The 23,557-nt window shown below is 47.3% G+C and overlaps 1 protein-coding gene across 9 annotated transcripts in view; it reads left to right on the forward strand.

The window, feature by feature from the left end:
- The window catches only part of Atxn7l1 (ataxin 7 like 1), a 229,788-nt gene that overhangs the window by 2,316 nt on the left and 203,915 nt on the right, over positions 1-23,557 (forward strand). The gene's annotated exons all lie outside the window — the stretch shown is intronic.

Here is a 23,557-nt window from a genome sequence, read left to right on the forward strand (position 1 = left end):
TGGGAGGAAGGCACCGGAAATTGCTGGGAGGTGTTAAAAAAGTTCAGACATGACCGCAGGAGCATTTGCTTGTCCTTGATGAATGGAGAAAACCCATTTGACAGACTAGTCCACTGATGACAGGGGGTGTTGCCTGAAAAGGTGGATGGAACCTGCTTGGAAAGGTGGACCTCAGTTTGCGGACTGAAACCCAAGACCGTTGGTTTTCAGTGCCCGCATCAACTCTCCACTATCCAGTGAGGAAAATTTGCTCTTCCAGAAAGAATAATGCGGAGGTTAAAATGTGTATTCAAGGGCGGTTCTCTAGCTCCGTGTGTCTGCTAATTAAGTACTTTGGGAACAAAACATTATTCTAAAGATGTTTGCCTCTAAATATCTTAGCGTGATTTTGACGTGTGTGTTTAGGATGCACGAGGGAATGATGTCAAGTGGGCTCCTTACCAGTGGCAGCTTATTTGTGCTAAATGTCCACGTGTGTTGGCAATGGAAAGGGATCCCTGGTAGTTGTCACTCCACGGGGAACTCGAGGTCTTGAACCACTCAGAGGGCTGAGCTCTCAGACCTCCAGCTTTGCTGCCATGACGAAGGTGCAGAAGCCAGTATGTTAAAGTTGACGAAAGGCTGCGGCGTCATGGGATTGGCACCTGGGCAGGCCTGGGTGACGCCTTGGGATTCTCCGGCCACCACTATCTATTTCTAAACACTCATGTTCCCAGATTCTCTTTGCTGCATGAGAAATGGATTCTTTTAAGGGCAAATGAAAAGCTCTCCTTCCCTCAGAAGTCACAGATGTTACATCTGGCTTATCACTTCCTCTGTCCTGTAAAGGTACAAAGATTTTTCTTCTAGTTGAATGCATCTTTATGGGGGACACCCACTGTTCAGTGCGCCATGCGGTTGGCCCATATAGCCATGCATGGACTTCCTCTCTTTGTGGTGGGCCTGGTGGTGTGGCCTTGGGTGAGAAGTTGAGAGGTTTCTGAGGTCGTCCTGGTATAGGAGCTCAGCTTTCCTTACAGGAAAAGAAAAAATATGTGCAACAAATCTGTGTTCCATGGTAAGAACTTCAAGGTTGGGCTGGGACTCTGTGTCAGAGTGTTTGATCACGTCGGGCCTCCTTGTTGGAATCATCAGGTGGGAGGCCTTAGGGTGGGTAGATATTTGTGGAGGGTTGTTGCAGGACATAAAGTGCCCTTGTGGGACGCTGGGGATCTGTGTTGATGAGTATACATGACTGGTGCAGTTGGCTAGAAGCAGGTCTTGAGAAGACATGTGGTAATAAAAGAATAAAAATTTAGGGTTGAAATCGAGAACCAACAGGATTGGCTGTTGTGGTGCCAAATAAATAACATAAAACTTACCATGTTAAGCTCTTCTGAGTATACAGCCCAGCGGTATTCACAACCATCACCACCTTGTTTCCCAGCCTTTTCACCGTCTCAGGCAGAAACTCTGTACCAGCACATGTAGATGATGACTTGCCATGTCCCCTCCCCCAGGCCTGGCTTCTCCCGGTCTCTGTCTGTCTCTGTGAAGGTATCTGGTCTAGAGTCCTCGTGTAAGCTGAATCACACAATACTTGTCATTCGTTATCTTCTTTCTGTGGCGCGCTCAGGATTCGCCCATGTTATATGATGTATTGGTACATTCCTTTTCAAGGTAGAGTCCTGTTCCCTTCTATATATACTACTCACCCATTGGATATGTGGGTCACTTCCACCTTTGACTATTGTGAATACTGCTTCTTTGAGCACTGGTGTGATGCAATCATTTTTAGACTGAAGTCAGAGGAAAGTTGGACTGGAAATATAAAACAAGAATCATCTGCCTTACGAGCTTTCTCACCACTGCTTTGGAAGATACCATAGGCCCTCGCAGACTTTCTGAATAACCTGGTGGTTGCAGTATCATTCCTGATGTTCCTTTGCTTTGATTCCTCACCTGTGTTGATTAGGAACGGTTAGCTCTGAAGTCTGCTCATCAGCTTTCTTATTCCCTCTAAAACTGTAGTTACAAAGAGCTCAACAAAGGCATTTGAATTGTAAACTGTTGCTAATTCCTTTTGGCCTGGGCTTATGAGGGTTGCCTTAGAGCAGCTTCGCTGCGAGATGAACCGATGAACCGGGGAGAACTGGGAGCCAGCTCCCCACTTAGGCCTTGGGGAGAGCTTCCCTCCTCGGGGCTGATTCTCCAGCTGTAAAGCAAGGGGTTTGGGACTAACTGCCCACCACAATCCCTCTGAGACTTCTTACCCAGGCTTCACTAGTGACTGTCACTACCTTTAAAATGCACTCATGCTGAACAGCCTGACTCCAAAGAAACTTAAAAAAAAAAAAAAAAAGAAAAAGAAAACAAACAAACAAAACAAACAACAAGCAAAACCCCTCACATTTAAAAAAACAAAACAAAACAACAAAGCATCCTTAAATGACTTCAGAAATTGAGAATAACTGGGAGTAGTTTCTCAGTTTTTAAGTTTATCTCAATGCTGACAAAAAAAATCACTGTGTAGTCTGCTTACTAGAAACAGTTGTGAGTGGTTTGGGGTCTTCAGTGACTGAGTCCAGAACTCACAGAACAGAGGGGTTGAGTCCAGATCCCACAGAAGAGAGAGGGGCTGAGTCTAGACCCTACAGATGAGAGGGGCTGAGTCTAGACCCCACAGAAGAGAGGGGCTGAGTCTAGACCCCACAGAAGAGAGGAGCTGAGTCCAGATCTCACAGATGAGAGGGGCTGAGTCTAGACCCCACAGAAGAGAGGGGCTGAGTTTAGACCCCACAGATGAGAGGGGCTGAGTCTAGACCCTGCAAGTCCAGACCCTACAGAAATAGAGCATCCACCAAATCTGTGTTCCCCCTGTGAAGAGCACTCTGGCCTCAACTTGAGTCTGTCAAGCCGCAAACTTTCCTCAGAGGAGGATCCCAAGAACCTTGCTGGCCCAATCTTCATGAGAACTGGGTTAGGATAGAAAATTCCAAGGAAGGCTGTTTTTCTATGCTAACTCTGTATGTCACACAATTCTCTCCTCCAGCTTGGTAGGTGTCACCTGAAGACTTTTCCCAAGAGAAAGTCTTACTCAATTTGGGAAGATGTTCTCATTACTAAGGACTTCAGCCACCTTTAAAAGAAATGCCAACTTATAGACAAAGAGTGGGTCCATGTGTCTCAGAAGTGCCCTTAACTGCAAAACAGATGTTAGCTGGAAGTGTGAATGAGATAATAAGGGAGAGATCAGCATATAGTAGGTGCTGAATGCAAGCCTGCTTTTACTCTTTTTTATTATTGCAACTATTACCATCATTTATTACTGAAACTAGTTCGGTAAAATGGTATTATTTTAATTACCATGAATTTTTAAGTCATCTGTGGTAAAAAGAAAGACATACTGTATGAAGAATTCCAATTTTAGAGCAAAGCGTGCTGTAATTTTATGAAACTTAAAGATTTAAAAACAATTTATGTGGACATAGTATTTTTCATAGACTAAACCTAAGAAGTGGGTTATGTCAAAAGCAGAAGATAAATACTTAGGCGGTTCATGGCTTCAGAACGTGAATTTTTTCCCCCTCTTTCTGGTAGCTTCTGAGGTCTACAAACATACATTTGAAATGATAAGTTGTTTCATTTATTATGGAGAAAAGTGAGTCCTCTAAGGACATTTTTGGGCCTTTTGGAAGCCAGTACTTGGGCAGGAGTGTGTCTGAGGTTTCCAGCATTTCATTTGGTGAAGGTAAATGTGAAATGCTTCCAGTCACCTAGTGAGCTGGAGCAGAGAAGGCGTGCTGTGGAAGTTCTCCCGAGACACTGGGAGAGCGGGGGATTGGGAATGGGCTCTGCGTGGGCTCCTGCTTAGGCCTGGAAGGGGCAGCTTCGAGGGGAAAATGGCAGCTGGCCCTGGAGGATGACGTATTCTTACAGCCCAAGCCCGGGAGCTAGAGACAGGCCATGGAGATTTATGGGAAACTGTCTTCAGCTTCTTTATCATTACACAGACAACTCTGTTATCTATGCTAATGGGAGATGGGAAGGCCCGAGTCTGCAGATTACACAGATAAACCTCATTTTCACTATTAATTTCAACTTTGTTCTCGGTTACACCTGTCCTCTTCCACTTTGCTGGGAGCAGCAAGACTTGTTTATGGTGGCCTTTCAGTGGCGTCTCTGTTGCCCTGGGCTTGCGTGGAAGGATAGGAGAGAGGGAGAGGCAGGGCAGCTAAGGTGGTGGAGAGTGAGAAGAAAAGGAGAAGTGAGGTGTTGGAAAAATAAGGGGTACAGTGGTGCCAGGCTGAGAAGAGGCAGCCAGACCGTCCACTCAGGGAAATGCAAAGCTTTGGAAAAGAGTATCTCTTGGAAGTTACGAGAATTTCCTCGTGCCCAGATCCTATGTGGAGAATGTGGTGTGGCTTTCCTTTCCTCTAGAATAGGAAGTTGGCTTGGAAACTGTATACAAAATGTTACTGTCAGGGCTTGAGTTAGATTGGGCCTTCATCTTCTATAAGAATAGTAGATTTTTTTGTTTATTCTTTAGCTTTGAAGATGTAACCTTAAATTCATCTAAAAGCTACTTAAAAATAATCTCTGAGTTACAGAATTCAAGAGTATATACTTTACTGGAAAGTCTCTCGTGCATCCATTTGTTTCTGTATCTTTCCAAAGATATCCTTGGGTGCATTGAAATAAATACATACATACTTCCACGACCTCTCTACTGTATGAGTGACAGCTCCCAGCTACAGTCTAGCATCTTGCCATTTCTCGCTGTCTTGGAGGACTGTCTGTTAGTATAAGGGTATAAGGACAGTATAAGGCCCGGTCTTCTGAGGCACCTGTGTGTAGGAAGGTGCTGCCCCTTTTTGGCTTCCTTCATACACGGAATCCACTCCCCTACCCCTCTCCCACCCACCCCTGTAGTGCCAGCTCTGGGGTGACTCGGGGACACAGTAGTGGTAGACACAGTGACCCTTCCCTGGGAGCACTTCCTTCCTGGCAGCCACCTCAGGCATCAGAAAAGCCACAGTGATTGTGAGGGGTCCTGACAGAGAAAGCAGGGGTGTTGTTGGAGAGCATGAGAGGAGGGTCAGATTTAGGTTAGACCCTTCCAGAAGAAGTTTTTCTTCAGCTAAAACCTGAAGGATAATGGAAGTTCTCATTGTGTGGACCTGGACAAGGTGGAGTTGAACGAAACAGTATATGTGAATGCCCAAAGTACAAGAGAATATGGAATGTTCTAGAACTCAAAAGGTTTTATTGCTGGAGGGAAGCTGGCAGAACAGAGGGCTCAGTTTTCCCACCAGTGACACTGATGACATTTTGAGCCAGGTATTTCTTTGTGACAGGGAGCATCATGTGCTGCTCATTGGTTTCCGGTAGTGACCCTTCACCCCTCCAAATGTAGACAACCAAAATGTCTCCACATGTGCCGGGGAGGCAGAGTGATCTGGTAGAGAGTCACCAGAATAAAGCGAAGCTGGAGAAGTAAGAATACAGGGCAACCGTGAGAGAAAAATTCGGGGGTATTTTGGTACTCTTCCTTGTCTTGGGTCTACAGCCCATACATGAGTCAGCCTTATCAACTGCCCAAAAGGGAAGTGGACCATGGCTCTCGGCAGTGCTGTGGCCAAGTTCAAGAGTCTGAGAGAGAGAAGGCTCGGTCTCTCCAGGAACTCCTCCGAAGTCTCCCAGCCCGTGGTGGCTCCGTCTGAGGTCAGCAGTGACAGCAGTGGTGGTCAGGTCCTGTCGGACTGGCCCAGCCCTCCCTCACTATGGTGACAGGAGGATTCTGACAATGGTGGCGTTTGGAATTCAATGGCCCCTGATGTCAGAAGCACCCTGGCAAAGCACCCAGATTTCAGTTTATATTGAAAGTCAGACTGGAAATGCAACTGGCATTCTCTGCAGTTCGATTACCCATGGGATATGCCTGAAATGGGGTTGAGCATGAAGAGTACAGAGCAGCTGGCTTCAAGATCTCCACGCTAAGGATTAGGAAGCCTGGAGGGCAGGGCCAGGCCTGGCTCCCGATGGCTTCTGATGGGCATGTCACGTGCTTGACAGCATCATCTAGGGCTGTAGGGCCATGTGGACCCGTTCAGTCACCAGCTGTCAAGGGGTCTGTTGGCTCTGCTGTGGAGCTGATTGGGGGAAAGTTAGATAGGCTAGGTTCTCCATGCCTCTCTGTAGATCATGCTCCTATGCTCCTGACTGACTTTCATTTGTGATGTTTGGCTTGTCCCTGACATCCTTGTGCTTCCTTCTATCCAGTGATAGCAGCCAACACGGTGAGACCTACCTGGTCCTGATGAAATCCTTTGTTTGTATCTGAGGACCCCAAGCAACCCAGTGTTGATGTCTGGGGAAAGTGGTCATTCAGCGACTGCAGCAGTCAAATGTCGCTGTCATAGAAACAGAGCATTAGCCAATGGCTTGGATCTTTGCTGAATGTTGTAGAAAGTGAATGACAAGGGTGGACTTCGGTGTGTCTCTTCTAAAACTCAGTCTAGGATCCTGCAGTGATGGGCTCCCTGCTGTGCCCTGTGACAGGGCTCAGACTGGCTGCCTCTGCTAAATGGACCTGACTTTGAACCCTAAGACACTGGAACTGATGGGGAGAACTTGGGAAGGCCCTTCCTGCAAGTGGGCTTAGGCCTAGGCTTAGGATCCTGAGCAGTGGAGGGCTTAGCCTGGTTCACTCAGTTCCTGCAAGGAAAGCTGGAATTCCTGTGTGGCTAGAGCATTTGTTTTCATGTAGATGCTTTATCTTTGTGCGCCTCCCCCCATTCCACCTGAATGCTTGTCAGGGCAGGACAAACTGGTGCCAGGTCACTGTCATCAGAAGATGCATGCGTCCAAGATGGACTCTGTGAACATGCAAAGGTTATTCTGCCATGCTGACTTCGGCAAAGCAGATTTTGAGTTTGTGGATGTTGATGGTTCAAGGACATCCTCAGCAGGGAGCAGTGTGGCCAGCCCAGTACCCCAGTGGGTCATGGAATCTGGGGCTGGGCAAACAGGTGATGATGTTGTAGGAGTAGATGGTAGACAGTTGAGATACCTTCCCTTACCAAGGTGATGTCCAGTTCTTCTAAAAAGTATATTGACCAAGTTCAGAGTTCAGCTCAGTGGTAGAGCATCTGCCTAGGGTGCACAAGGCCCAGGTTTCAATTTCCAGTCCTTCCCCGTGCCCCAAATGCGCTGGCCTCACAAGGGCAAATCTTGCCTGGGCTCGCTTCTGTGAGGTTCCTAGAGGAGTCATGTTTGTGTGGATAGAACAGAATGGTGCATCATGGGGGCTGGGGTTGTAAAGGTAAAGTTTGGCCTCTGTGGGTCCAGAGTTTTGGGTATAGATGCTAAAAGGGTGGAGATGGCTGGTGGTGAGGGTTCTGTGACAGTATGAATGTATTTAAAGCCACCAAACTGTGCACTTAAAAATAGCTACAGTGGTTAATGCTATGCTGTGTGTATTTCACTACACACAGAGAGTTCATTGGCATGGCAGCCTTGGGAGTTTCATGCAGCATTATTTAAATTTTGACTCAACCATTTCCCAGCTGTGTGTTAATTTCAGATTTAATTTCCTCATTTTCAGAACGGAATAATAGTTCCTCTCAGAGTTGCTGTAAAAATAAATGAGATGCTATCTGGCATCCTATAGGTACCCAGTAACGTAAGCTGTGCTCATGGTCATTTTTACCAAATACTCAGGTCCTCTTCTTTGTCTTATCCGAGCTGCCATTTCCAGGGGACAGATTGTATCAAGATTGTTTCAGGAGTGGGCCAGGACACTGCCTGACACTGTGCCAAGTGTTCGTATTGTCATTGGGTCCTCATGATCACCCTGTGAGGGAAATCCTGTTCTTAGCTGAGTTTTAGAAACCAGGGAGCCAAGGCTCAGAGGGATTGAGTCTTTACCTAAGTGGTTCAGCTGAGAAATAGGGGAGCTGGGATTCGAACCCTGAGGCTGGCCGATCCCAGAGTCTGTACTCTAATCAGGGCCGTAATGTCTCTCGTTCTTGGAATGGTGTAAGACTGAGGTGAGACAAAAGGCTCACTGAAGACACATCTAAGAGGCGCTCACACGGGCTTCTGCAGGCACCGAGCAAGGACCTTAAGTGCTGCTCCCTGACACCTGGCCCAGCCCTGTGGGGGGATTGTGTCCTTGCAGCAGAACAGTGCAGAGAGAATAGTTGTCTATTCCCTTTGCCTCTGTGAGATCCGTCAAGGATGGGCTTTCTCGTCCCGAGGCCCCAGCTTTGGGCCTGTGTGGTCAGAGCACTGGCCCCAGGGAAGCACAGGGGCTGATGCAAACTGTTCCTTTTTAGAAGAAGGTGTTAGCAAGGACGGTTGCCAAGCAACTCTCGGGGCATCTATCTACAGTGATGATGTCTCTTTCCCCCTTTTGAACATCTCCTAGGCTGCTGTTCAGTTTGCTCTTGGCGTTGGAATTGTTAGTATTTTCGTGAAGGGTGTGCTGCTTTGGATGACTGAGTGCAGGTAGCTTTTCGATCCCTGCCACATTCAAGGTGTCCTTTTGATGGTGATATGCCTGCTAAGTGGGTGTGAAAGCCCTCTGCCTCCTGCAGCCACAGCGTGCCCTAGCTGTCGCTGGCTCTGAGGGCAGTGATGAAGGAGATTCTTCCGACCTGAGTGGCTGAGAAAGACACAGACTTCATCTTCCACATGAGGACAGGGTGAGGTAGCCATGTTCAGTCTCTGTCACTCTGGATTTTATCTGCTCTTCATTAGCAAGGCCACTTGAGCATGGTGCATATGATGCTCCTACTGGCCTCAAAGATGCTGCTCTCCCCACACCATGGTTTGAGACCCCGGGGATTCTCGTGTGATTTTCCTTCAGCACTGCTGATGTTCCTGCAGTCTCCCTTCTGTGTGGGACTTTAGTGCCCTGGCCTGCTGACCGGTGACCTATCCCTTGTTTTATTTTCCTGATAAAGGTCACAGTGTCATGTCCCAGACCAGGAGGAAGGGAGTGAGCCACTGGAAAGTGCCACTGGTTACCGTGGGGGTAAGGGAAGCCCCGTTGGCCACGTTCCCACCCTTCATCCCATCCCTGGGAGCTTCCCCTACCCCCCCATACTCCTCCTTTCCGTCTTCTGCAGAAGCAGGCTAAGGCCCAGACAGGACATGTGTGCAGATGAATGCTGTCACTTCCTGTGGCTGACACAAAAGACTGAAGTGGCAAAGATAGACCCAGAATATAAAAATCAGGACTGAACAGATTAAGGGTCTCCCTGGTCTCCAGAGTTACTGGGAACTTCTATAAATCAGATGTGTCTAACCTTGGCCCGTGGTCCAAGTGCATTCCAGGCTAGCCAAGAATACACTCAACACATTTGTAGGTGACAGAGTCACATCACGGTGTCAGAAGGCTGGATGTTCCTGCTGTAAACGGTAGACAGCCCGAGAGCCGTGAGAGCCCATGCTTCCTTCAGAGGACCAGCGGCCTGCATGCTGTCTCCTCTTTTGCCTGCTCCTCATGTAGCTTCTTGCTGTCTGGAGACCTTGCTGCCTGCTCAACCCTTACCATTCCCTCTGTGGAGACGAGTGTGGCTGTCACCAACCCCAGCTTCTCAGCAGAGTGCTCTTTCTCTGTCCCTGGAGGGTTGCACCCTCCTGCCTCCCTCAAGTGTTTCTGTGGACCCCACACTCTCTTCACTCAAAAGCTAGAGCGGACATGTGCTCTCCCTGACCCCCATATTTAGCCTCGTATCTGGTGTCCGCCTCCTGTTCTGAGAGCAGTCCTGGCTTCCACTCTCTGCTCCCGTCCTGGGCTAGCCTGTCCTCCACTCTCTGCTCCCCGTCCTGGGCTAGCCTGTCCTCCACTCTCTGCTCCCCGTCCTGGGCTAGCCTGTCCTCCACTCTCTGCTCCCCGTCCTGGGCTAGCCTGTCCTCCACTCTCTGCTCCTCGTCCTGGGCTAGCCTGTCCTCCACTCTCTGCTCCCCGTCCTGGGCTAGCCTGTCCTCCACTCTCTGCTCCCCGTCCTGGGCTAGCCTGTCCTCCACTCTCTGCTCCCCGTCCTGGGCTAGCCTGTCCTCCACTCTCTGCTCCCCGTCCTGGGCTAGCCTGTCCTCCACTCTCTGCTCCCCGTCCTGGGCTAGCCTGTCCTCCATGGCCCAGATTGTCACACTCTCTTTGGTTTCAGTTCTCCTGCCTCCCCCTTCCTTGCATACCACTTCAAAAATTGATCTCCCCCAAATTTACATTTATCAGGTGTTCAATAAATGAACACTTTTCCTTACTTCACTGTTAGTGGCTTCAGGTACCACGACCCTCCAGGTCCGGCATTGAGGCCCTCATCCCAGCAGGTAGACTGTCCTCACAGGTGTCCTGGGCCAGCTGTTCCTCCTCTGCCTCTGTCTCTGCCTCTGGTATCTCCCCTTGTGCTCACACCCGCTCTCTTGCTGCTGAACCAGCCTGTGCCTGGAGGTATCTTCCCGGACTCTCAGGCCACACGGCCTGTGCGTTCCTCTGGGCACTGTGCCTCAGGCTGTGTTCACCATGCATTTGGGCCCTCAGCTCTTCCAATTCCTTCCACCTCTCCATGGTGCCAGAAATCAAACTCAGGTCACCAGGCTTATATGGCAAGTGCCTTACCTACTGAAGCATCTTTCTAGTGCTGGGAAGTTCTTTTAATATTCAGAGTAAACCCCACCCGTCATCTTCCAATTTAATGTCAACATTAACATTTGTCACACAGAAAAGATAAGATGCCATAATAGTCACTGTGTACACACCATGTAGAATAAAACAGTGGTCTGCACTGTATCTTGTTTAATATATATATATATATATATATATATATATAAATTTATTTATACATAAAATGTGTCCATCCAGTTCTTGGTAAGGAATATAGCATATTTCTGTAACATTTTAAAATAAGTTGCAGACCTAACGACACTCCACCTCTAAGTGTCTGCCGCTTTTGTCACATCTTGATTGTGTTGTTTTGAGCTAACACATTTGAGTTTTCAGAGCTTCATCTTATACAAAACACGTTATACATTACAAAGATGGTTTCCTTCTGCAATGAGAACATCATTGTGTGGGGACCGTTCCGGCTCCCAGTGAAACCTCTGCTCCTTAGCAGGGAGTTTCCTGGAGCTCCCTTGGCATCCGTCAGTGGTCCTTGCCTGGATTCATCATTTCTTCGGAGGGGGAGTGGGATGATCATTTACGGACTCTGTCTTTATGACCTACTTTTTCTGGGCAGCATTCTCTATAAAGAAGAACTCATTCTGACGAAGAGGAAGGAGTCACTCCTTTAAATTCCTCTTGAAAGGCAGAGTAAGGCCTTCCCTTTAATCACCAGCTTTCTGAGACTGGGGTTGAACACCGCGATTCTTAAGCTGGTGAGGGCAAGGGCAAGGATTGCTGTGCTGGTATTTCAAGATGTGTGTTTTGAAGACATAATCGTGTGGAAGCTCAGAAGGGGAGCCCCAGGAGGGACAGTGCAAGCCAGGCCTGGTTGGTAGAGCCTGGGCTTTAAATCATTGAGAAGCATTATCCCAAACACTCAAGGGACCCTCTACTTTAATTTGGGGAAGGAAGAAGATAATTACACTTAAAATAATCTGGTTCTCACATTCCAGCTGGAGTATTTGTTTAGCTTGGATTAGGTGAACCACTGAGTCAAACTGCAGACTCAGGTGAGTGATGCCCCTATGTGTTAGGAAGTCAGGGTGCTTCCTGTGTCACTGGCTCAGCAGAAAACCACTGAGCACCCAGGATGTGGTGCCACAGGGCTGAGCCCTTTGTGTGGGTTGACAAGGAAACACAGTTGGCCAGTGCCATCCAGGAACTCACCTTGCAGCTCACTGGAGTCCCTGACCCTGCACAGAGGATGCAGAGCGGCTCGAGATGCCTAGTGAAAGGAAAAGGAGAGACATCAGTCTGTGGTCAGCAAGACCTTTGATATAAGCACAGGGCTGTTTGGGTATGGTTCTGCCTGGAGCACAGTAAAGGGTGTGCTGTAGAAGCCAAGTTCAAGGGAGGGAGGGAGAGAGGGAGGGAGGGAGGGAGGGAGGATGGAAGGAAGGAAGGAAGGAAGGAAGGAAGGAAGGAAGGAAGGAAGGAAGGAAGGAAGGAAGGAAGGAAGGAAGGAAGGAAGGGCGAACATTCCAGATAGAGACAGCAAAAATGGCTAGAATGTGGAGAGTCAGAGTGTTCCAGGGAAGAGCTGCAGAGGCCTTTGGAGAGCTTTCAGTTTGACAGACAGCAACTCTTGGAAAAGGATGTTACGGTGAAATTCCATCAGGACCAAACAAACCAGAGTTTCATCCATGTGATGGACCATTGCAGACTTCCATGGGATTTCAAGGAAGCAACTTGCCTTTCTTTCTCTCCTTTCTGTTTTTTTTTAGTTTAGTAATATTTATGTGCATCTTGATTTCTCTCTTTGGGGTTCTGAGGACAAATCCCCCCTCTTCCCCCTGCACACATGTACCTTAAGGTTTTTTTTTTTTCAATTAATCTATTACTATCAGTATTATTTTAATGAACATTTAGCAACCTACTCTAAGAAGTTGCTAATTATAAAATGTACTGATAAAATGCTGTTTAGCAAACAGTTGATCAATAATAAGATATTCTAAGTTGTTATGAATTTTATCCCATCCAGTGCTTTTTGTTTTTTTCTGAATTCTCAACCCTGCATCTCAAGCTTTCAGTGTGGACTCAGGGACGAGGCTAGTTACTGTCTTGTTAAAAAGTCCACAGTACAGATACAGTGTGGACAACTTCTTGGGTGGTAGGTAGCAATGCAGACCCACTGGCACTGCCCAGCTACAGCCAGCTGTTATGGTGTGAATTTTACTGTAGATCTTTGGATGTAGGTAGTTGGTAGAATGCTTGCCGAGCATGCTCACAAGCACTAGGTTGACTCACCCAAAAGGAATAAAACCAGGCAAGGTGGTACATGCCTGAAAACCTTGCACTGGGGAGGCAGAGGCAGGAGGATCATAAATAAGTTCAAGGCCAGCCTGGTTTACATGTCAAGTTTGAGGCCAGCCTGGGCTGCTGCATGAGACCCTGTGAAGAGAAGGGAGGGCTTACCGGAGTAGAGCCACACTTGGCCGTTTATTTACTGTCCGAGGCTGCTTTCGCAGTTCTATGGCTGAGTGAAGACAGGTCCTTATGGCCCCAAAGCCTGAAGATGTTCCTGACCACACTACCTGTTTCTAGAAGTTACTAACCCCTGTTGAACACATCCATAGTATCACAGTATACCAAGATAAATAAGAAATAATAAGTTGTAATTTTTTAATATATCAAGTTGTAAGCTTCTATCATATAACTTTTAACTACTTAAAGTACCACTGCTGTGTGCCGAGAGCCTGAGTTTCTGGTGCCAAAGTTAATGAAGCTGTCACCACCAGGCAGCAGACAGTACCAGATTGGAGGGGGAGCCGCAATAAAAAAGATTTTTATTACTTCAAATTGTGGTCTAGTTGTCCATAGAAATCAGAAGAAAGCAGTTTTGAGGTTAGTTTTCATATGATTCTTTTTCCCTCTTAGGTCTGGGGTTTGTTTTGTTTTTTCCAAAGGAGTTTTCCCCAGAACTAATTTAAAAGCTCAATACAGCATGCTTTTCTTACCAAATTTTGTGAGCATCTGTCTCGAGCTCATTTAGCCCCTGACAGATGCCCAGCCACGCTCAGAATTCCCACAGATGTTCTGTGTCCAGAGAAAGGCCTACTTCCTGATGCTGGCCCAGAGCTGGAGGAGAGGTGGGCCCACCAGTTGCGTTTTCTGGGGTTTTCCTTGCCGCCATTTCCTGCCGGTTGCCTCTGAATGGATTACAGATGGTCAGAAAAAGACTTCTTGGCAAGGGGAGAGAGGACCAGTATCCAGCGCTTTGTGGGAGAGGATTTATAACAGGATGGCAGTTTATGCCTACTGAGGATGGGCCTGGCTGCCGCAGGCCTGTGGGAGAATCTGGCTGCCTGTGGAGCTGTGCCTGTGGGCAGAGGCCGAGGAGGAAGGCCATGGTGACAAGTCAGGGTGCCCTTCCTCAGAGGACTTCAGCTTCTTCCCCTTCACAGGAGATAAGCCTGGGAAATGGAGCTCTGAGGGAACTTTTTTTTTTTTTTTTTTTTGGTGTGGAAAACCAATTCCCTCCCTCCCCTCTACCGCCCCAGAGACTCAGATAATGTTGCAATTTCTCTTAGTTTTACAGTCTGTTCTTTAGCCACAGTATAATAGAATTCACTTACCTTTTAAACTTCAAAATATACATAGTGAAACATTTGGTATTTTAGCCATTTTAAAGCACAGCCTTCAGCGACCCTGAACACATGTGTGTATGACCTGCTCCGCCATCCATTTCTAGAACTTCTGCAAAGTCGGAAACAGAAACTGTCCACTAACAGCAACTCCCCTGCTCCCACCAGCATGCTTTTGTGTCTGTGAGTTGATCTGTTCCAGGCCCCTGGTAGAAAAGGAATCATTTGGCATTTCTCCTTTTCACTGCCTTGTTTCACTTAGCAGAGTGCTGCTTCCAAGGGTCATCCATGTTGAGGAGAATTTGGAACTTCCTTCCTTCGGGTTGAACTGATTCTGTTGCATGTACACACTACATTTTGTTTATCTACACGTTTGTCTTACTGAAATTTAAGTTTGTTTCCCCATTTTTAAAGTTGTTCTTGGCCTTTGTGCAGGATGCTGCTTCATGCCCGTGTTGGGGACGTGAAGAAAACCGGTTTCTGAGGAGGGATCACTTGAGCCCTCCCAGGCAGCACAGCATGCTTCCTCATCAGAGCTGACAGGAATGGAATGCAGGCCCCATGGAAGGGCTGTCTGCAGGCAGCCTGCTGGGGTTCAGAGAAAGCTGGCATGCCACTTGCCAGGCTGTGCAGCCCGGGGGGGGGGGGGGGGGGGCGGGGCACTGACCAGGGGGCCGCCTTCTTCATTGTCCCTTGGAGTCCAGATAACACCGAGATCCGAGAGGCTGCTGGTGCTTTTGCTTTCTGAGGAGGAAAGGCTAGGAAGCCTGAACTAACTAGTGAAGATTCTAGAAGGGGGCAGCTCAAATGGGCAGTGAGATAGCTCAAATGGGGCAGTGAGGTAGCTCACATGGGCAGTGAGATAGCTCACATGGGGCAGTGAGATAGCTCACATGAGGCAGTGAGGTAGCTCACATGGGGCAGTGAGGTAGCTCACATGGGGCAGTGAGATAGCTCACATGGGGCAGTGAGGTAGCTCAAATGGGCAGTGAGATAGCTCAAATGGGCAGTGAGATAGCTCACATGGGGCAGTGAGACAGATCAAATGGGCAGTGAGATAGCTCACATGGGGCAGTGAGGTAGCTCACATGGGCAGTGAGATAGCTCACATGGGGCAGTGAGGTAGCTCAAATGGCCGAGCAGCTTGGCATGCAGACCTGATGACCTGCGTTTGATTCCCAGAATCCACAATAAAAGGAAGTAATCAACTCCTGAAAGTTGTCTTCTGATCGCCATATGTGAGTCATGGGACACACACACACACACACACACACACACACACATACATACCATACATTATAATAACAAAATTTAAAAATTAAAAAAATTCTTGAATTGGGGCTCCCTCTGCCAGGAAGAAAGATTCAAGATGGCCACGAGTGTCTTGAGGGAGGCCAGGGGATCCCCATCTCTGCGTCATATCGAAAGGTCCTGCTTCAGTGGAGGTTATTGTGAAGATGAGGTCGAGATCCAGCAACATTCCATGAGAGGAGATGGAGGCAGGGCCAGGCCTCTGGGAACAGGAGTGGACAGTGTGACCCTGAAGGTGGTAGGACTTCCAGAGAACACGATGGTGATGGCTCAGAAACTTAGAAGGGACTGGGGAAGCGTCTCATGGGATGTGTGATAAAGTGACTGGCAGTGTCCCTTCTGACCAGAGATGGTGACGGGAAGAGCAGGAGAGAAGAGGTGGTAGTGTTTTATTAAGAAAAGTATTAGCACAGTGTGTTGAGTCCTGCATTGGGCCACAGAGGGTACAAGTGTGGCAGGGACAGATGAGCCGACTAGGTCTGAGACGTTCCAGTTACATGGCAATTTGTAGAGGTGAGGAGGTGTATGCTGGGTGTGTGCACTTTTTCCAGTGACAGGGACAGGTCCTTTGCTGGTTGTTCCTCTTTGGCAAATGACTCCCTTGCACTTAAAAATGTATGTATGTATGTATGTGTGTGTGTATGTGTGTGTGTATGTGTGTATGTATGTGTGTATGTGTGTGTGTATGTGTGTATGTGTGTGTATGTGTGTATATATGTATGTATGTGTGTATGTGTGTGTGTATGTGTGTATGTGTGTGTGTATGTATGTGTGTGTGTATGTGTATATGTATGTGTGTGTATGTGTATATGTATGTGTGTGTGTATGTATGTATGTATGTGTGTATGTATGTATGTATGTGTGCATGTATGTGTGTGTATGTGTGTGTATGTATGTGTATGTGTATGTGTATATGTATGTGTGTATGTATGTGTGTATGTGTGTGTATGTATGGTGTTTAAAGAAACTTAAGCTTATATACAGACATGACAAGGAAGGAGAGCATGTGGAAAGGGGATTGCAAGCACGAGCATATGCTGCTTTAAAAGGTGAACTTGACAGCTGGAGAGATGACTCAGAGGTTAAGAGCACCGGCTCCTCTTCCAGAGGTCCTGAGTTCAATTCCCAGCAACCACGTGGTGGCTCACAGCCATCTGTAATGAGATCTGGTGCCCTCTTCTGGTCTGCATGAGGACAGGTCACTCATATACATGAAGTAAATAAATATCTTTAAAAAAGATGAATTTGAGGGCTCAGTGGTGGATTGCTTGTCTAGCATGCCCAAGGTCCTGGGTTCAATCCCTGGAAATGCAACAAAAAATAGCTGGTCTTTGTTTCTAGGGTTTATGATACGTGTGTCGTTTAAAGTGGAGTACTCTGTGGTTTGGGGTGTGATTTGTGTGATTAGTGATCAGGTTGCTTGCTTGTTTTAAATTTTTGTTCTGTGCGTGTGTGTATGGATTCGGGCACAGACCACGATGCACGTGAGGTCAGAGGGCAGCCTGCCCTTGCACTCTCCTTCTATCACACGGACCCAGGGATTGAACTCAGGCTCTCAAGTTTGGCAGCAAGTGCGCTCACCTGATGAGCCGTCTTGCCAGCCCTCATCAGGCTGTTTTTAGTTTTATTTTTTAAATTTTCAGACAGACAGGTGACCCAACAGAGACACAGGGACAGACAGATGATGGAGCACACTGCATGGGGAGTCTCCTTTAAATTTCATCCATGTGGACGGTTGTCAGGGGAGGAGCTTGGCATAAGGAAGGCAGACTGTGGCTTTGCATCAGATCTTTGCAACAGGGTGCCTGGTGGTGGCGCGGCAGTGGTGGTGGTGGTGGCGTGGCCGAGGCCCCTGCTGCCTGCGCTCTGGGTGACTTTAGGCAGGCTTCTTTGAGAGCTGACACACTGTTGAGGGTCAGGAAATGGCAGCTGCTGTTGTCCAGCTGAGGGGCAGGTTAGGAAGTCCAGGGGGCTGTGGACACTCACTGCTGTACTTAAACCGAGGGATGAGCAGAGTGGGACCGAATCTGAACCAGCGAGAGGCCGGGGAGTTAAAGAGATGGGCAGCAGACAGGCTGAAGAGCTTCAGTGAGGGCGGTCAGGGGAGCAGCCTTCTGCTTCATCTGGCTTTCATCCTTTCTGGACTGGCCTTTATCTTGGCCTTAGTTCACCCAATACAGAATCCCTAGTGAGGGCATCTGTGAATTCAGGGTGCCAGAGGAAGTGGGGTGCCTGAGAGGGACGCTTCTGGAAAATGCATTTCGAATAGTCAGGCTCATTGGTCTGGAGGTCCCTCTGTGCACGGAAGACTGGTACTTGACTGTGTGGCTGGGTCTGCTGTGTTTTTCCTTCACAAGGCATGGGGGGTTGGTGCAGGAGAGCAACCTGTAGCCTCTCAGAGCCTTGCTCTTCCCATCTGTAAAGTGGAGTCACCACAGGCACCTCACAGTGGTGGTGGGGAGGTGAAGTAGATGTACTGATGTGCAGCGATTAACTTCACACAAGCTCGTGGTGCATGCTGGGTAAACAGTTCCGTCCATTGCCATTGAGTCTTCCTCTGGCAGGGAAGACTGGAGGTCACTGTTCAGAACAAGGCTTCCTCATCACGCTGCACGTGGACACAAAGGCTGGATTGCCTGAGGATACGGCTGCTTTTTAGGAAATAATCTAGAAATGTCCTGAGCCAGGAGCCTGGGGTGTTCAAGCCTGGCCTGGCTTTCTCAGCATTGGTTCTGATTCTAAGGAAAGGGCTCTTTTCTATTTTTACATTTTATCACTCCTGATGCCCTAGTGATTACAATACAATGAGAAAAAAATACTTCCGATTAGTTCATGCTAAGATTCAGCCCATTTTTCACAAAGTTACAATGTGTGTGAGATGGAAGAGACTGCAGTTTAGAAATAATCTAACACCATAAGGGCAGAACCTGGAGTGGACGGTAAAGTTGGCATTAATTTTAAAATTAGGCACACAGTTTTAAGAAACGCCGAAAGCCCTTGGTACAGTGCAGGTTGGGAGGGTTGTGAACGTGTGTCTCCATTGCGGACCTCTCCCTCTGGGACTGCTAAAGAGTGAAGAGGGAGGGGGGAGGGGCTGTGGGTAATCCCCCTGGAATCCAGAAGGGAAACGGGAGAGAAGGAAATGGCTCAGACTTCAGCATTCCCCTTGTCATCCGGGCCAGCACACGGAGCCCCATGACCTCAAGGCCACTGGTGAATCCTTGGTGAATTGTGTTCTCTTTGCCCAGGAGGCAGGTGGCAGAGGGAAACCAGAGGCTCTGCCTGGTGAGCAGCTGCTTCACGTGATTGGGTCTCTCAGCAGACCTGAGCATCTCCCAGCATGGTGTTTGAGTAGAGATGTGAGGGACCGGTTTAGCTGGTCTTCCAGGCCCTTAGAGATGATTGGTTCATCTCTGATCTGTCAGAAGGGATCTGGTGGAGCTCCCTGCTTTCTGCCCATCATCACGCAGGGATCCTCTGGCAGTTGTGGTGGCATCTGGAACTGTCATCATTTATCCAAGCCCATTGAGCTGTGTGCAGTTCCTTCCCAAGTCCCGTGGTGGTGGTGGCCTCTTGTCCTCAGTGGGGAAGGGCCTGTGAGGAGGGATGGCCTCCTGGGTGGTAGACTGGTGTAGGTCTGCAGCTGTGGAGAGCTCTTATTTGGTGGAGCTGTGTTTCTGGGAATGGAGGGGGTGGGATGAGGAGACAGTGTGTGATCCTGAGAGCCCAGGGGACATAATCAGGGGGCTGAGGCAGATGATCACCAGGAAAAAGGTACTCTCCACTGGGCCTGCTGAGCTCATCCAAGAGGGCTTCGGCTTCCATGGATAAAATTTCTTTCTTTCTTTTCTTTTTTTTAAAGTTAAATTTATCTTTGTTTATATATATGTATGTACACCTACCTGTCTGTATGTGTACCACATGAGTGCAGTGGCTGTAGAGGAGGCCATAGGGGCATGTCAGATCTCCTGAGACTGGAGTTGCAGGTGGTTGTGTGCCTTCTGATATGGGTGCTGATATGATATTAACTGGACCTTCATCCTCTTCAAGAATGACAGATCATTGTAGTAGGAAACACATATCAACAAAAGAAGAAAGAGGGACTGGAGAGATGGCTCAGAGGTTAAGAGCACTGGCTGTTGTTCTAGAGGTCCTGAGTTCAATTCCCAGCAACCACATGGTGGCTCACAGCCATCTGTAATGAGATCTGGTGCCCTCTTCTGGCTTGTAGGCATACTTGCTGGAACACTGCATACATACATACATACATACATACATACATACATACATACATACATAAATAAATAAATGAAGAAGAAAGAATTAGCATATGATGCCGCTAGCTGTGGATTCAGCCAATCACCAGTTACTCTTCTTATCATTGTGAGCAAATACCTGACAGAAACAGCTTCATGGAGGGATTATTTTGTCTCATCATTTGACCCTCAGACTCTTGAGTAGATTGCCTAACTGTGGGGACATGAGATGGACAGGAAGCAGAGAAGAAGGTGAACAGGCCAGATACAGCTCCCTCATTACATACCTCTTCCAAAAAGACCCTGCCCCCGCCTTTGTCTACCTTCTAATATTGCCACCATGTTATGAATCCTCCCAGCGATTGGTCCGTTGGTTAGGCTGGAACCCTCAGGAACTGACTGTCTCTGGGGTCTCCTCACTTTGGTGACTCTAATGCTGACAAGTCACAAACCAGTACTGATCTTTTTTTATATGTCTTATAAATGATGACTTTATATTGTTTTCTTATGGTGAGTACCTTTTTTCCAAGTTATTAAGTATTTATCAGTTATGCATGTCACAATTTAACTAATTCCCTGTTGTTGGATATATTGATTTTCAGTTTTTCATTATTAAAAATAATATTGGAGTCAAATGAACATCGCTCTAAGTTTTTTTTTCACACATTCGTATTTCTAGAAGGTATGTTCATTCATAGAAGGAGAATGCCAAGTCCAGACATGTTATTTTTTTGTTTTGTTCTGTTTGGGGCTACTCATTGCTAAATTGTCTTCTGCAAATATTGTTTCAACTAATACCTCCACCAGGAATATGATCTGAGACCAGTAGCTCACCAAAGGTTTTTCAAATGTTCTGTGACTTGGTAAGTTCAAACGTTACTTTGTTTTAATTTGCCCTTGTGGTCACTGGCGGCCTCAGCACGCTTCACACGCCTGTTAACCTCACACACGTTCTCTTGTGAATTGTCTTCCTGTAGCTGTAGCTTGGTTGTGAATTGGCTGATGCAGACATTCATCTTTGGTTTTACAAATGCTCTGCAGGCTCATTTGCCGTATCTGTCACATCCCAGTCTTGAGTTTTAAAACATTTTAACACTCCGACTGGTTTGTAGCTACCTGATCTTGGCTGAAGGACCCAAGTAGCTAAGAAAATGGAAACTCTTGAGTCCTAGGCCAGTGGCAGGAATCAGTGGACGCTAGCAAGGGCTCCTATGTTAATAATTCTGCTGTCAAGACAGTGCCAGTAATAAAAGCTGCGGTTTACTGCCCAGCTGTTTCTCCCAGGTACCTCACACACATCAGCCTTTTGACCCTCCCACCGTCCACAGCTGTGCAGACAGGAGCAGGCAAAAGCTAATTTGCTAAGATTTCATAGCTGATCCGTGGCTCAGCCGAGATGGAACGTGGGTCTTCCCACTCTGCCAGCCTCCATACTCTTTTGTTTTTGGGGTTAACAGTTGTTGTACAAGTGAGGTCTCCTCCACACTCTGCATCCAGTTCTGTGATCAGCTCTAAGTACATCACCCCATCGCTGATTTTATCTGTCCCTGTTACTTCTCGTTGATTCTTGTCTGGACTTGTTTGTTCTCTAGCATCTCATCTGGACCTGTTCTCCATCATCTCACCTCTCCCTGTTCTCTAGCATCTCACCTGGACCTGTTCTCCATCATCTCACCTCTCCCTGTTCTCCATCATCTCACCCATCCCTGTTCTCTAGCATCTCACCTGGACCTGTTCTCCATCATCTCACCCGTCCCTGTTCTCTAGGCATCTCATCAGGACCTGTTCTCTAGACATTTTGTCTAGTCCTCTTCTCTAGGTATTGTAACTTACACGGTTTTTCTGTGGTCCTAGGCGTCTTGTTGGCCCATTCTTCTATAAGAAGTCCAGGGAATAATCAGGATGCAGTTTCTCTCTCATACCCACATAATCAGTGGTGTAGGGGCTAACTCCTGATTCTGTAACCTGTCAAGACCAGGGAAGAGTTCTCAAAGATGCCCTTGCAAGAAACATGCCTCCTAGGTGACCCCACCCCACACTGTGGGCATGGGAGAGCTGGCTATGGCATGGGCCTAGGAGAGCTGTCTACATACCTCCACTGAGGGGGGTGGTCCCGGTGGCTCAGCCCACCCAGAACCACATCCTGGTCCTTCAATTGCCCCACCCTACACCTACCATGTTTAGGATCTGCTGGAGTGTGTGAAGGGACCGGTCCTCCGGAAGGACAGCTGCAGGACCTCCATCACTTGGGACAACAGCAGGACATCAGAGAGGAGTCTCTGGGAGGGTCAGTGATGACGGCGTGCCAGGGGCCTGGAGCCAGGCCAGTGACTCACTGCAATGAACAATTTGTGGGCAGGGCTGACTGGACAAAGGGCATATGCTGTGTGACGCACCACAGCACCCAGTGCCGCTAGGGTGAATGAAGGGGTGTTGGAAAGACCGAGGAGTGAGCTGTTGTTTTTGTTTTGGTGTGTGTGTGTGTGTGTGTGTGTGTGTGTGTGTGTGTGTGTGTGTGTGTGTGTGTGTGTGTGTTTTGCTTTGTTATTAATTGATTTTTGGGGGGATGCTACAGGAGTGAGGGGAGGATATGAGGGACTGGGAGGTGAGCAGGATTGGGGTGCATGATGTGAAATTCCCAAAGAAATATGTTTTAAAAAAAGAAAAAGAAAGAAAGATACCTCCCAATGGTATCTCTCTCCCTCCATGACACTTGGTTCATCTTTGGACTTCTTTTTATGTATGTGTGCATTTTATTATTAGTTTTATTGAGATATAATTCATTCACCATAAAATGACCCCTTTAAAGTGCTCAATTTTGGTTTTTTTTTTTTGTATAAACACCAAAATATGTAACTAACATCATTATCTAAGTCTAGAACATTTTTATTTTTCTTGCTCCCAAAAGAAATCTGGTACCTACTACTGGAATCATACCAGTATCCCACTAGGTTCTGGCAGGAGATTGGTCTTGGTCTGTATTGGGTGTTTCAAAGAAAGAGGCCTATATCATAGATGGCTTTTTATGTATGGTTTCTTTCACTTAATAGTTTCAGCGTTCCTCTGTGTTATCATACTTTGTTCCTTTTTGTGAGTAAACAGTATTCCATTGCAGAATGTATCATATCCTGTTTATCCATGCACTAAGTGGTGAGCATTTGACTTATGTCCACCTTTGCGCTATTATGAATTGTGGTATAAACACCTATACACTGTTTTTTTTTTTGGGGGGGGTATGGACATATATTTTTGGTTTTCTGTAACATATCGTAACTGACTTTTTGAGCAACTATCAAATGATTTTCCAAAGGAACTGCCCTAGCCTCCATTCCCAGCAGCAATGAGTTTCCCACATCTTGTCAACATTTATTGTTGTCTGTCTTTTTCTTATCCTGGTGGGTGAGGGGTGGAGTCTTATTTTTCTGACAGCCATGTTCACCATCTCTCACTGTGCTCACTGGCAATGTATTAGCAGCTTTCTTTGAAATTCTTTTTAAGTTCTTTGTCAGGTTAGACTGTTTCTCTTTATCCATGATTTATTTACTTTTTTTGTGCACTGTCTTTTTGGAGGTGCACCGAGTCACGTGAGCTTTTCACTCCCATGCCGTCCTAGTGATCAAATATTTCTTTTGTTGCTGGTGATTTGTGCGTTGTGTCGAATTTATGCCTGTACTTTCTTCTAAATGCTTTATGACTTCAGCACATACATTTTGGTCTTTGATTCATTTTGAGTTTCTACTGTTTTTGTATGT

The sequence above is a fragment of the Peromyscus leucopus genome, chromosome 14, assembly GCF_004664715.2.
Source record: "Peromyscus leucopus breed LL Stock chromosome 14, UCI_PerLeu_2.1, whole genome shotgun sequence".
NCBI classification, from domain to species: Eukaryota; Metazoa; Chordata; class Mammalia; order Rodentia; family Cricetidae; genus Peromyscus; species Peromyscus leucopus.